At 55.2% G+C, this 12,712-nt stretch overlaps 1 pseudogene across 1 annotated transcript; it reads right to left on the reverse strand.

Moving 5' to 3' along the window:
- Window positions 1-76: 76 nt before the first annotated feature.
- LOC308629011 (inositol polyphosphate 1-phosphatase-like) lies at window positions 77-1,096 on the reverse strand (annotated as a pseudogene). Its single transcript has one exon. The product of its transcript is annotated as an inositol polyphosphate 1-phosphatase-like (transcript).
- Between the last annotated feature and the right edge of the window lie 11,616 nt (window positions 1,097-12,712).

Raw genomic sequence — 12,712 nt, forward strand, 5'->3', positions numbered from 1 at the left:
GCTCTTGTAACCAGCCCCAGCTGCCTGGAATCTGCGCTCTGCACACACTCGTGACAGTGCGGCCTTGATGGTCTCCTTTTTTTTTTTTTTTTTTTTTGCGGTACGCGGGCCTCTCACTGTTGTGGCCTCTCCCGTTGCGGAGCACAGGCTCCGGATGCGCAGGCTCAGCGGCCATGGCTCACGGGCCCAGCCGCTCCGCGGCATGTGGGGTCTTCCCAGACAGGGGCACGAACCCGTGTCCCCTGCATCGGCAGGCGGACTCTCAACCACTGCGCCACCAGGGAAGCCCGATGGTCTCCTTTTCACTTGTACTAATGACAGCTGAGAACGGGTGGGAGCATTCCGCCTCAGAGCTGGGGTTTTGGGTCACTTGGCTCTGCGTTTCACTGCTGTTTCTTGTAGAGACGGGAGGCAGAAATGAATGGATGTTGGTCCCCATGTAAGAAAGGCCCCAGTAGCACTGTCCTTTCCACCTGAGGGTGTTTAGGTCTTGCGATACAAAAGGTTGGTTGACGACTCCCATCAGGGGCACCCCTGTCTGTATGTCACAGACACCAATTAAAATAGTGACACACTGAAGTCCACTGGGGAAGATTCTTTGCTTGGATTTAACGTCAGCAGAACCTCTTATATACCGATAAGTTGAATCTATAGGATCCACCCAAACTCCCAAAGTGTCCTGTGGAACGTTGATCTCTATTGCATCCAGAGCTGGGTCACTAAAGACAACGTCCTGATGTACAACCTTGGCTAATGCTTCAGAGGCCAACTTGTTACCATTAAGGACTTTGAGAAGATCTGTTTCTTCCACTGTTGGACACGGTCTCGTGATAATCTTTTCCCCCAAATCATTTGTAAACTCATTGGATTCTTCTCCAAAAATTGTTTTTCCCAAGCCTGGAAACTTGTTCTCCATACTGTTTTATAACTTCCTGTACCAGTACATCAGCCAGGGGCTTGAAATCCACTGCAAACTTCTTGTTCTTTTCTCCCTCTTTCTTTTCTTCTATCAGCAGCTGGAAGAGGGCTTGCACGCCCAGGCAATGTTGGCAGCTTTCTCAGAGACACAGAGCAGCTCCCGGAGGACACCTGACATTTCTGAACCTGGCTTTGCAGCGTCTGGTGGAATCGGCACCCACCCTCCGGGCCGTCAGCTTAAGCAATACTAAATAACGTTTTCCTTTGGTCATTTGAATTTCATCCTGTGCAATTTGTTACAACTCTCATTCGCATCAAGGGAAACCTAACCATCATCACTCTTCCGGAGAGGCGATGGGTGCGTGCTGGTCGCCCAGCCCGGGGACCCGGATCCGGGCAGGAAGGGAGGCTGTGGTGCCGAGGCGAGTGGGGCGTCAAGAGGAAAGCGTGTTACCTAAGCTGGGATGCGGAGCCCACTGCCCTAATGTCTTGTAGGGCATCCGCCATTTACAGCATCATTACAATGACATGCCAGGTCCTGCCAACGGGCAGAGCTGACATGAAGATAAGGGTAATCCCAGCAGCAGCAGGGATTACTCGCTCCTCTGTGCCATGTAATTGGGTCTCCCTAACTCTGTGAACCCTCTTCCATTATCCCCATTTTACAGAGGGAACTGTAGGCTCTGAGAGGCTAAATGACTTGCCTGAGGTCAGAGAGGCAGCATGCATTAGAGTTGGCATTAAAATCTAGATCTGTGGGGCCCACAGACACCCCACCACAACTCTAGCTTCCCTGACCTGGCATCTACCCCTCAGGTCTTCAGCGTTCCTGAGTTAGGGGCGCATGGTGTTGCCAGGTGACAGGCAGGGTGAAGTCACCCTGATGGGAACAGTGCCCCGCTCTCCCCACCAGACCAGCCTCTGGGGGCAGCAGAGGTCTCACGCGCAAAGTAGGAGGGGCCAGGCATCAGTGACTACATCCCTCTCTGGCCTCTCCAAAGGGGAGACAGAGCCCTCAGCACACGTCACCTCCCTGCCATCTGTTGCTGGGACGCACTGAGTAATCACCTACTGTGTGCAGAGGTCTGTGCTGACACCGTGGGAACAAAAGGGTGTCATCACCCACTCCCTCCCCACCTGCTGGTACTGTGGGCAAGCAAGCCCCTTGTCAGCCATCATATCATCTGATCTCCCCATAGAATAACAGCTGAGTAATATCAGGCCCATTTTACAGGCCAAGAAAGTGAGGCCCACATTTTGTCAAGCACCTGCCAATCCAGGTATCTAAAGAAGCTGAATTCTGAGTCTCAGAACGGTCAGGACGGGGCAGGTGCTGGCATGAAGAGAGAATGTCCCCAGGGCCAGGATGATGGGTGAGATCGCAGGAGGCCACCCCCACTGCCCTGCCCAGGAGGGACTGTCTTCACCACAACCCAGGCACTTGCTCAAGTCCCACAGCCCCGAGAAACTCGTCCACTACCTCGTCTCTACGCCCCCATCCACAGGGGAACCGCCTCTTCAGCACATAAGAAACTGGTGCCAAGGGTGGGATGGAGCCAGCCAGGCCCAAGGTCAAATTGAGCAAGGGGGACAAACCAGGCTGGGCACATGCCAACCTCCTGCCTCCCTGTGCAGATCACTTTCCTGTCCCCAGGCACCTCCTTCAGAGACACAGCTGGGGAAATCACGCAGCCACCCAGGACTCCCATGCTGAAAATGTGGCAACTGTGAGATGCTGACACTCTTGTTTGCTTGGGGATGGGGGGCTGGCATGAGCACCGCTGTGCCTGTTGGGGCTGCTCCTCCAGGGGCAGGAAAGTGGGGCTAGGGCGGGGAGGATGTCGGTATGAGGAAGGTGGTCGTCTCCTGGGGATACTGGAGATGCTGGGGATGCTGCTCTCCCAGAAGCACCTTAGGGAATTAAGCTTCCCAAGAAACAGCAATTATTGATAGATGCAATGACTGTATAATTTATCTTCCAAACCAAGAGCTTATAAGATTGAAAGGGAAGCTGTTAATAATTACTCCAGGGCTTCCCTGGTGGCACAGTGGTTGAGAGTCGGCCTGCTGATGCAGGGGACATGGGTTCGTGCCCCGGTCTGGGAAGATCCCACATGCCGCGGAGCGGCTGGGCCCGTGAGCCATGGCCGTTGGGCCTGCGCGTCCAGAGCCTGTGCTCTGCAACGCGAGAGGCCACAACAGTGAGAGGCCCACATACCGCAAAAAAAAAATAATAATAATAATAATAATAATAATTACTCCAGAACTGACCTGGGAAAATCATGACATGGGCGCATTAATTACTGAACACCTACTATGTGCCAGCATGAACGCTGGATACTTTGAGGGCATCATCAATTTTTATCCTCATAATGATCCATGAAAACACACTGCAGCCACGCTGGCCTCCTCCCTGTTCCTCTGTCATGTCTGACTTCCCACCACGAGAGCCCTTGTCTTGGGCTAAGGTACTGAAAGGTCCTGTTACAAGACACACCCCCTCACTGCCAGGACCCCATTCCCGCCATAATCAACCCATTTTCAGCCATTGTGACTTCCCATTTCATAGGGAACAGAATTCAAGGTCAGGGTATGGATGAGAAAGAGGAGAAAGTGAATGGGGAAGACCTGGGGCTGGGAAGGAAGATAACTGGGGTCAGGGGTTGAATAAATGGGTCCTAAGACCTTGTAGTGATGGAAGGAAGACAGAGAAAGGAAGTGAAAGGATCTGTATAAGGTGTAGCATTCGAGGCCCTTGGTGAACCACATAAACCCCACCCACTTCTCTGAATATATCATCCACTAGCTCATCCCACACCACACACCAGGCACAACCCGTTTTTCCTGCCTCCACCACTTTGTGTGTGCTGCTCCCCCACCCATGATTCCATCTGCCAATCTCAGCTGGGCAACATCCTCCCCACTCTTTAAGGCCGGCTTGAAACACCATTGCCTCCAGGAGGCCTTCCCTGATGGCTCCTCTTTAGGGTTTACCCCTCCCTCCCTTGGGCTCAGCACCTTGTTCAGGATGCCAGTGTCCGTGGAGCGAGGCCCAAGGTCCTGCTAAGGGTGAACAGGGCTGCCTTAGCAGCCCACCAGCCCGTGCTTGCAGGGCAGTTCATCACTGAACCCCTCTAGGCAGCCACAACAGTCTCCCACCAGTGATGACAAGCGTGGGGTGCTCCTAATGATGCAGACCCTGGACTCTGCCCACAGAGGTTCAGATCCCAGGAATCTCGACGGGGCCAGGAATCTGGTGTGAAGTCTCTCCAAGGGATTTCTGTATGTGCTAAATTTCAAGGCCCTCTAACAAGGCAGGTGAGGAGTAAATATCTGCTGGAATGAAAAACATCATAGAATCAGGAGGCGGCTGCCCCTGATGTCCTGAAGGAAAGCCCTCATGATGGGGCTCGCTCATTCATTCACCATTTATCAAGTGTCCGCAAACTAGTAACAAAGACAACAGCTGACATTGGCTGGCGCTTGCCACCCACAAGGCTCAGTGCTCCTACCAACTGAGCAAACGTGCAAAGCAACCCCATGAGGCAGGTGACATCGTTCTCCCCGTCTCACAGATGAGGAAACTGAGGCTCACAGAGAAGTGACCTGCCTGAGGTCTCAAACCTGGTAAGTGGCAGAGCTAGGATCTGAACCCAGGCCAACTGGCCCCGGAGTCTACACCATGGTGACCACTGTGGTGTGCACTGGCCCTGGGATATGGCCACGAACAAATGACTCTGGCCCCAGTTTGTCTGCCAGCAGGGAAGAAACACCAAACACACAAAAACACATACTTTTAAATTATGGCACATATGAGGAAGGAAAAGAATCAATGCTTCCAGAAGACAACTGCAGGAGGACTTATTGCAGACCTCCCTGATGATTGCCCTTTGCCTCAATTTTCTCATCTATGTAATGGAGGAGTGGGGCCAGCTGATCCCTGGAAACTTTCCAGCTAGCACATCCCAGAAATCCAGCTTTCCTTCCTCTGGGCCTTGGTTTCCCCATCTATACAGTGGGCTGGAGGGAGAGCTGAGTCAGTGGCGACCCCTTCCAACTCAGCTCCTGGGTTTCCCCAGGCCAGGTCAGCCTGAGTTTCCTAGAGCCAGGTCTTCAGGTGTGCAACCGCCACCTGTTGCCGTGGTAACGCTAGAGCCTAGGATGGGCATGTGGTGATGCTGGGACCTGGAAGTGGCGCCCTGGCTCCTTCCCTTCTAGGAAGGCGAGCCTCTGTGTCCAGTGGACTCACTGAGCCAGGGGAAGGGGTGGACCCTTGGCTTTGCTGGCTCATCCAGAGCCCTGCTATGTCCATATGGTGAGGATGAGGTGGAGGGTCCCACCCCCCTGAAGACGACCTGCCATCCAGGGCCCCAGCCACAGCTGAGAGCCATTTCGTTCTTCTCAGGGCCCGGTGGTCACTGGGCTCTATCCATGGTGCTGAAACCCCAGCAGCTCTCCTAAGACAGGGTTCCCCTTGGCAAACACTTCCAGGAGCTGACTCTGCTGGGGTTTGGGAATTCAAGGAGGAAGATTAGTACTTGGGGACAGGCAGGGAGCCATGGCCAGTCAGGCTCCACACTTCCCAGCAGTGTGATCTCAGGATGGCCCTTTGCCTCTCTGTGTCTCAGTTCCCTCAATGTAAACTGGGGACAATAAGCATTCTGACCTCATAGGTCTGCAGTGAAGAGTGAATGCACAGGAAGTATGTGGTGCATGGAGGGGCCCAATGAATGCTAGCTATTAATGTTAGATTGTGTACGTTTTATTACTCATGAGCCTAACTATGATTGGGTGCCTGCTGTGTGCCTGGTCTTCCAAGAATTTTACCTGTGTCTACTCACAGAAGTCCTGCAAAGTAAGTACTAAAATGAGGATAAGAATACAGACATTCTGGGACTTCCCTGGTGACCTAGTGGTTAGGATTCCAGGCTTCCACCACCGTGGCCCGGGTTCTATCCCCAGTCAGGGAACTGAGATCCCTGTAAGACACTCAGTGCAGCCAAAAAAACCAAAAAAACAAAACATTCTGAAGCTCAGAGAGGTGAAGTTAGCTGCTCAAGATCACACAGCTAGTGAAGTGGGGAGCAGAGGTTCAGACCAATGGGCCTTTAAAATCACCATATCTATCCCACTCCACTTCAGCTATTCAGATGGGAAAACTGTGGACCAGAGCCAGAGAGGGACCTGACTTACCACAACTCCCCAGGAAACCCAGGGTCCCATCTCCCAGTGCAGATCTCTTCTCACTGCTCCAAACCAAGTTCCCCGTGGCAAGGTGAACAGGACTCCCCCATGCCCACAGCAGCCAGAACTGCAGTCAGGCAGCTCCCTCCAAGGTGATCCCTTTGTTCTGCTGGAGGGTCCTCTGTTAAAAGCAGAGACATGAAGTGGCCCAGAGACAACATGTGTCAGCTGCAGCCATGGGCCAGCGGCCTCTCACTGCCCGCCAGTGCCCTTGCCAGCAGGCATCTAAGTGCCAGGGAGAGGGCGGGCCAGGGCAGCACTGCTGGGGCCCCTCTAGCTCTGGCCTGGTTTTCCAGCAAAGAGGAGGTCCAGACATGCACCCAAGCTGCTCCCGTCCCGTATTTCCTGCTGAGTGTAGTGTGCGCACGCACATATGCACATGCAGATATAGTTCAAATCCACCCAATAGAGGACTCCCGGCAGCCTCAAAACCCCAGTTTTTTTCCTTTGAGGAGGCCCAGCCTTGACCTCTGGTGGGGGATAAGGGGCAGGGGAGGCACTAAAGAGTGGGGGGACCCAGAAACCTGGCTTCCTGTCCCAGCTCTGCGCCTTCCAAGCTGGGTGACCTTGAGCAAGCCAGAAAGTTGTCTGATGTGGTACTGCCTGTACAAAAGGGGGTTCCTTGGCCCTAGAGTAGGGCATCAAGGGGATCATGGATTGGAATGGGTTTTGAGACATTAGAATTGGTTGCTGCCCACACAGTGGTGAGAGGCTTAAAGGAGAATCCCAGGGACAAATCCCAGCTCCACGGTTGGGTCCTCCTTGGTCGCCTTTGCCCCAGAGTCGGCAGCAGCCACCATCCCAGATCCGCATTTCCCCGTGGGCCCCTCCAATTCACTTTTCACATACAGGCAGGAGGGGTCTTTGGAAAATGTAAAGCAGAGCTGTTCACATACCTCCAGAGCCTTCCCAGTGTACTTAGGAGGAGGCCCGAATGCCTGGCTGGGATTTGGAAGACCCCTCGGGGGTCTAATCAGCGCCCGCTCTTCTCACCAGCATCACTAACCCTGCCCCTCCCCCTCAGCCCCCGTGGCCACCCTGCCCCCCTCGCTCTTCCCTGAACGTACCAGCCCCTGTCTCACCTCCGAGCTCATGCCTGTGCTGGTCCCCTCACCCGGCGCACTCTCTTCCTACCTTCACACAACTGGCTCCCTCTCATCCCACAGGGCTTAGCCAAAATGTCACCTCCTCTGAGCGGCCTTCCCTGAGGTCTAAAGTACCTCCCAGCACCGCACACCAGCTCTGGCTTTTGGTTTCTGCTGCCAGTTAGAGGGAGAAGCCTCTTTGCTGGCAAATGGCAAGGGTACAAAATGGGTGTGCCAGGCAGCTTGGGGCGTACAAGTGGCAGAGTAGCAAGTCCTGACATTGAGGAATCCCTCTGCTGAGTGGCCCTGGCATGTCACCTGCCCTCCGTGGGCCTCAGTTTCCCCACCAGGACCATGGGTCAGAGGAGTCAGTCTCTGAGCCCCTTCTAGTTGGCTGTGGTTGCCTCCATCCAGGCCCCACCCTGCTTGACCCATTCTTCTGAGGCTTCTCTGAGCTCAGACAGTTGCTCCCTGAGGGGCCCAAACCCATAAATCACGGCTAATTCCACCAAGTGCAGCGGCTGCTGGCGCCCGGGCATCTCGTGGCCATTAATCAACATTGGTGGGGCTGAGGCTATTGCCAGGCGGCTTTAGCCTTCAAGGTTAGGGTGCTTGCCAAGCTAAGACTTCAGCCCCTAACGGACTCCCCTTGTCCTGACAGGTCCCCCACCCAGCCACACCCACGTACCCACCCTGCCTATTCCCTCCCCATTCAGTCAACAAATGCTCCCATTACTCCCTCTGGAGGCACCCTCTCAGCTTCCCAGGTCCTCACAGTGTGCGAAGACTGGAGCCATCCTGCACCTGCCATTTATCAAAAAGGAGTCTGAGGCCCAGAGAGGAGGAGTGACTTGCCCAAGGTCACACAGCAAGTGTGTGGAGGCCCCTGGCCATAAAACTTCTGTTTCTGCCCCTTTCACCAGGGAGACCCCAGCCCAGGGAGAAGGCATGCAGGGCCACCACCCAGCTCCGTTCAACCCTGGGAAGACCCCAACTGGCTGTTGTGCCTGTGTTCACAGCCCCCTCTCCGGCCTCAGGGGTCTGCTCCAGCTGCCAGGGGCTCCTGGGAAATTAAACCTCTTGTACCGACATCCGGATCCAACAGTCTGTCTCTGTTCCCATTCTTCAATCTGCTCAAAGTAATGAGGAGAAAGCCTAATGAGGTATTCCCGGGGAGCTGAGACTGTACTGCCAGGAGGCAGGAAGCAGGGAAACTGTCATGGTGCCCACTGGGTGCTGAGGATGACGCCCCAGTAGCATCCAAAAACACTGGGAGGCAGAAGCTGGGGTGACAGGCTGGCTCTTCCCTCAAAGTCTGGGTGGCCCTGGGAGAAGCCTGTCTTCCCATCCATTCACCCAGCCAATATCTATCAAGCACCTACTGTGTGCATTAGAGCAGAGGGAGTGATGGGGGAGAGCCCAGTGGCCTATATGGAAGTGCAGGCTCTGGGCAGACTGCCCAAGACCAAATCCTGTCTCCTTCCTGCAGGAGCGTTCCTCATCTCTAAAATGGGAGTGATGGACCCTGTGCCTCTCTCAAAGGGTTACTGAGGGATCAAGGCCTCTGGAGGGGTTTGCATCGTGCCTGGCATGGAGTACATGCTCAGTAAATGCTGGGTATTTCTATTGTCATTGTTGTTCTACGGCAGGTGCTGGGTTAGAGCCCTGAACGAGATGGATGTGGACTTGGAGCTCACAGAGCTTACCTTTTAGCAAAGGGGAGACAAAACTGGTAAAAAAAAACAAAACAAAACTGTTATAAATCGTGATAAGTGTCCCAAAGGCATGGGACAGAGAAAACCAGGGGGACAAGACAGGGTTACAGAAGGCCCCTCTGAAAAGGACAGCAAGCTGAGAATCTTGATGGATAAGAAGGAATAGGGAAGGGTTTCAGGGACAGGAAAGAGCCAAGCAAGAGCCCTGGGGCAGGGAGCAGCGCGGTGTGGTGTTCAAGGACCTGAAAAGAGGGCTGTGTAGGCAGAGAGGACTGAGCAGCGGGGTGTGTGTCCCCTCTCTGGGCCTCAGTTTCCCTCTCTACACAAAGAGGGTGACGGAAATGCCCCAGGTTCTCCTAGGAGCTACCAAGGAGCCAACGAATTGCTCCAGGAGGAGCCTGGGGGAGCAGTGGGAGGAGCTTGGGGAGGTCTGGCCGGAACTGCCCTCATGTGACCTTGACCGGTCCCCTTTCCCCTTCACCCCCTGGGGCTGACTCAAAGCGGGGAGGGGTGCCTGACTCACCGCTTCGGTGACAGCTAATAATGCCACCCCCTCCACCCACTGAATCGCAGCACCTGCATCAAAGCCCTTTGGCTCCTGACCCCCTCACACATCTAGCCTCCTGACCGCCCCCTGAGGGGCCAGACCTAGCCGCTAGGACCGCCTGGGGTCTCACGGGAGGCTGGAGGGGGGCGCTGTCTGGGAAGCAGCTTCTCCTCTCCTCACTTTTCTCAGCCCTGCCTCCTGGGGACTCACAGTCTGGGGCCCGGGTGGGTGTGGCCACAGGGACCGAAGTGCCTCAAGACCAGCGGAAACCGCTGGGTGCACTCAGGGGTGCACTCAGCTGGGTGCACGTGTCCAAGGCACTGGGCCTGGGGCTGGTGACGTAGGGAGCCCTGGCTTCCTCCCTGAGCTCCCCCACCCCCACCACGTGCCCCACTGAGCGTGAGTCACTGAAGTGAAGCCGGCCACATGCAGGCGAGTCACAAGATGGGGCCTGGCCCTCAGCGTGTGTGCGGGTGTCCCAGGGACACCCCTCTCCCGTAGCATCCCCACTTCCTGAACAGCTGGGATTTCCTGAGAGAGGGAGGGTGTGCAGGGACTGGCGGGCGGCCAGAAGGGAGGAGCTGACCCTGAGGACTGGGAGGCCCCCCGCACCCCTACTTGGGGCTCCATTTCCAGAAGGTGAGGGGGTTGGGATCTTAGGCCTCCCTCTACCACAGAGAGGAGACACCACCCCCCATCTTCCCCTCCCCGGAGTGATTAGCATATTCATGAGGGTTGGCATGCTCATGAATATGCTAATCAGACACCACTGGCTACTCGCGATTCCTTGCCTTCCCTGCTCCTGCCTCCAGCTCTGCTGCGGCCACAGGCTCCCCCCTCAGCCTCATCCTTCTCGCTCTCACTCCCCTGGCTCACCGCGCGCCAGCCTCGCAGGCTTTTCCTGGGTTCAAGCAGGGTGGCCTGCTTGCTCCTGCCTCAGCACCTTTGACACACTGTTCCCCCTGCCCTTCCCTCCGTCTCCACGTGGGTAGCTGTCACTCATCAGAGCTTAGCTCGACTTCCCAACCCCCGACTAGGTTGGGACCCTCCACTTTGCATTTATTTATTTTTGTGGTAATTGGATGACTGTCTCCCCCACTGGACTGGCTCCCTGAGGGCAGAGGCCAGTCTGCACAGGGCCTTGCACACAGGTGGTGCTCGATAAATGTTGCCTAAATTGATGATTTTTACTATTGTTCCAGCAGACTCCAGATGGGCCTCCCTGCCTCCCCCTTGCACTCGTGGCTGATTCTCCGCCAGCACCCAGCTCTGAGCAGACAATGCTTCCCACTGCACACACAGTCTAAGAAGTGGCCGCCTCACTCCTCTGACCCTCCCGCTTCCTGGACAGCTGAGGCCCCTGAGGCTCAGAGGCATAAACCACTGGCCTACACGATGCGGGCTGTGGAGCCCAGGGCAGGAACTCAGGCCTGCCAGACCCCCAGTTCCTGGGCGGAGTAAGGGCCTCTGGGTGCCACACGGCATCACCAGCTCCCCTCACGCCTGAGCCCAGGTGGAAGGCAACACCAGCCTGGGCCTTCTTCCCCTGGGAGAGGTGCAGAGGGTAGAGGAATGGGCCTACCTGGGGGCCCTCACGGGACACAGCGGGGAAGGGAAGGCTGGGCTTAAACATCCCTGCGTGGAAGCTCCTCCTTCAGAGGGGAGGGGTTATCACTACAACTCCTACCTCTGCTGCTGCAACCAACCCTTAGGATCCCGGAGCCAGGAAATGCCAGAGGAGCCCAAACCCCACCCTCCAGCTCCCAGTAGCCCCGAAACAGAAGGGGCTGCTGACCCACCTTCCCCTCAGGTGTCTCTGTTCACGGCTGAAAGGCTCAAGCCTCCCCTCTACCTGGACATCCCTCCTCTCCTTCCTCAACTGCTAGGGGATGCCTGATCATCCCTCAAGACCCAAATCTGGACTTTCTCGGAGCCTCACCCTAGCAGTCCCAGCGGCCTCTACTGCACCTACAACTGCCCTCTGACCCCTCCCCACAGCATGGTGCTGGACCTAATAATGTCATTTGAATGAATTCTTGGGTGACTGGGCAGTAACTCCTAAAACACTCCATGGGTTCTAGCTTTGCCCTCAGGCCTGGAACATGTCTGACCTCCCATGGGCGTGTGAATAACGTGGGGCTTGAATCTGGGCTCTGTCCATTGGGCAAGTAACTTAACCTTTCTGGGCCTTACTTTCTAATTTGCAAAAATGGGTTTAGTCATCCTGATTGAGAATGTGGGAAACGCTGTAGCTACTGAGTCTTACCCACCTTCTCTCCCCCATTTTCCCAGCTCCCCTTTTATACCCCCAAGTCCAAAAGCTTCCAATAGATTAGCTGTTAGGGGGAGGCAGGGGTGTGGGCACAGCAGGGAGAGGGCAGAGACAGAGACTAGGTGCTGGTGGGGTGTCTGTGTGGGGTCTGCCGGGCTCCAGCAGCCCCAGAAGGTCCAGCAGGTAGGAGCAAAGCTGGACTGTTGTCCACTCTGGTTGGATTCAGGGCCACAGTCAGGTCAGGGCACATGGAGGGAGCAAAGGAAACCAGTGCAGGGGGGAGATGCTGATGGTGCGGCCTTCTCTGGGGCACAGCTGGGCCTTCCAGTTCCCCTGCCCCTGGGATTGCGAACCTCAATGCCTCCCCCCACCACCCCAGTCCCACTCACATGGAGAGTCTGAAAACCAGGAAAGTCACTCAGCCACAAACCTATTGGTACTGTATGCCAGCCACCATTCTGGGGATTGGAGATAAGAGGTGAGCAAAATGAACATGGCTAGTGACCCTGAAGTCCACTGGGAGAGATGGAAATTAAACAAACAACTGTATAATATTTCAGGGTATGACCTCTGTCATGAGGCAAAATAAAGCAGATAAAAGGTGGAACAGGGCTCTTTGAGGAGGTGACATTTGAACTCAGGACTGAATGAAGTGAGGGGGGAAGCTCTGCAGGTATCTTGCGGGCAGAAAGTTCCAGGCAGAAGGAACAGCAAGTGCAAGGGCCCTGGGGCAGAAATTTGATTTTGATGCAGTTGCCAACATTGGTCGAGGGAGTGAGCACCAGATGGAGCATCAACAGTTGTCAACTGGGTGACCTCGGTGGTGAAAAACTTCAGCTCTGTAGCTTTTGTCTCCTTATCCATCAAATGAGCACAGAATGATGTCTTAGGTGGTTACAAGGATGAAAATGGAGGAAGTCAGTGGAGGAAG

Source organism: Mesoplodon bidens, assembly GCF_964165515.1.
Source record: "Mesoplodon bidens genome assembly, chromosome: 15".
Classification (NCBI taxonomy): Eukaryota; Metazoa; Chordata; class Mammalia; order Artiodactyla; family Ziphiidae; genus Mesoplodon; species Mesoplodon bidens.